The 2314-nt window shown below is 46.6% G+C and overlaps 1 protein-coding gene across 1 annotated transcript in view; it reads left to right on the top strand.

Annotated features, from left to right (window-relative positions):
* The first annotated feature begins 666 nt into the window (after positions 1-666).
* Positions 667-2314, top strand: part of ZNF790 (zinc finger protein 790) — a 32849-nt gene continuing 31201 nt past the window's right edge. The window contains exons 1-3 of the mRNA XM_008576519.1: positions 667-978; positions 1531-1615; positions 1889-1969. The gene's annotated coding sequence lies outside the window, so the exon portion shown is untranslated. The remainder of the gene's footprint in view (positions 979-1530; positions 1616-1888; positions 1970-2314) is intronic.

Below are 2314 nucleotides of genomic sequence, written 5' to 3' on the forward strand. Positions count from 1 at the left end.
CTCTATTCCAAACAAGTCGAACCCACCTCTTACAAAGCCCTCAGGCTGTTCGCCTTAAACCCGCGGGAAAATCTCGCCCACTCCTCAGGAAACTGTCTGGTTCTCGCGGAAGGGAGCGCTGGGCCTAGAGGCCTCTGGGAGGTGTAGTCCCGGAAGCGACAGGCCGCCAAAAGCTAAGGCCTGGTCATCCTGATACGCGTGGTGCGGATCCCGGAACAGGCCAAACTTCCTCTTAGAGCGGAGCCGCTCGCTGGAGCCTTCCGGGAATCTCAGGTGACAAGGACTCCCTAGATCAAACTCTCTAAACCAAACTAGTCAGGCTCCTCTGATTGCTCGTTTGGGTTAGGCCTCCTTGGCCTGCGAAACCCACTTCAGCAAGAATCCTGCCAAGCCAGTTTAGCAAGAATCCCCCACCCTTGATTTTTAAGTTCCTCCTGGTAATTTACCATCTATTGACTCCCTCACCCTGCCCGTTGGCTATAAATTCCCAGATACTGTTGAATTAGAGGTTGACTATTGCAATAGTCTTTAACGAAGACTTCCTTGCCTGTTTGTTTAACTTGTCTGGTACAATTTTTCTTTGACACAACCAAGCCTCCGAGTGCGGCTCCAGGCTTCTGCCACTCACCTGGGGACATACTGGGCCGCAAGACCTCCTGGGAAATGTAGTCCAGGACCTGGCCAGGGACGGGATGGGCCCGACCCAAATGGGCTGCGTCCTCTAGGTCCTGAGGCGGGGGCGGGCAACAGTGACTGGACTAACTGTGCCGGGTAGGCTGCGTGGAATTCCGCTTCGCGCTGGGAGCGCGCAGACGCTTTATGAGGCAGGCAGCGGCGGGCCGTGTCGGGGAGCCGGGAGAATGAACCGAATTTGAGCGTCTGGGACCAAACCAAACTCTGAAAGTGAGGAGGAAACTGCGAGCCCAGTCAAATATGTGAGAGTGGGCAAAGGAAGGCCCGAGTGTGTGTGAGACCCCGGTAAGACTGCGTGCGCAACTGGGTTTGGGAAATAGTTCAGTGAAAGAGAAACTAACTGCATGCTGGTAAAATTGGTGTGTGCGTGTGAGCGATAGGGTCAAGATGATGTGTCGCTTTGGAGAGTCATATGGGGGGTGGGTGGGAGGCAAGATTGTGTGTGGATCTGTGTATATGTATGAGTGTGTGTGAGATCACCTGAATGTGGGTCACCGCATGAGTGGCTTAGATTGTGACTGTGGTGGAATCTGAACCCTCTACATCTCATTTCTTCATATTATGATAAGGGTGTGTCTTCCTGGAGCATCCATTTTAAGAGGAGAAAAATGCTGCCTGGTTAAACTTCTAGCATATAATTCAGACATGTAACATTCAGACATTTCTTCTGGACTAGAATACAAAATCAGTAAGACTTTTTAAACAGCATATTTCTGTTATGGGGGTGCCTTTTTGAAATTATGTCCAGCTCCCTCCCCACAGGTATTTTGTCTTATCTGTTCTTTAAGAGACACTGGTCGGTAGACATTCAGAGGTGTGATTGTTTATTTCAACCAGGAACATCAGCCACGATTAAAAGATGTTTCAGAGAAAGCTGTACAGGAAAGTGATGCTGGAGAACTAGAGCAACATGCCACATTAGGTATGGATAGCTTCTCTGTATAATCCAAATTTGAAAGTAAAGTGCTATCTCTTTTCCATTTTTGAAATATTTAGCAACTGTACATGGCATAATGAATACAACTCTGAGATGCAGGCTTCAGATATTCTGAAGTCCTTTGCTATATGATTGTGTATGAAAGGCTATTTACTTTGTTCTTTATATGGTAACATCCTTAAAGACCCAGGCTCAGTTTCAGTTTTGAGATGGTGTTTGTATTAAAATTCACATCTTGTGTAATTTTCCCACGTACAGGCTTTCACATCACCAAACTTGATGAAATCCAGTTGGAACAAGAAGAGAGGCTGGAAGAAACTTAAAGGAGGTTCTGTCCAAGTGAGTGAGTGAGAACCAGGCAGAGCACAGATGTTCAGTGAGGGGGTTGACACCGCTGAAATGTTTTCAGGATTTCCTTATAGGCTCTGCTCTTCTTAAGTTTTAGTTGATGTGAATCTTTCATCATCATTCTTCTTCTCGCAACACCCTCTTGTACTTAAGCAGATCCTGGAGGACCATATTCCCATCTCCATTTTCATAGCCTTCATATGTAGTTAGTCCTTCATAGATCTGCAGTCTTTCAAAACACTTATTGTTGCATACGAGGTTTATTGTTATTACATTCCCTTTTCTTCCTTTCCGTTGTTAAAAGGTTCAGGGTTATGTTTTACATCTGCATTGTCA

Source organism: Galeopterus variegatus, unplaced genomic scaffold (assembly GCF_000696425.1).
Source record: "Galeopterus variegatus unplaced genomic scaffold, G_variegatus-3.0.2 Scaffold1362, whole genome shotgun sequence".
NCBI classification, from domain to species: Eukaryota; Metazoa; Chordata; class Mammalia; order Dermoptera; family Cynocephalidae; genus Galeopterus; species Galeopterus variegatus.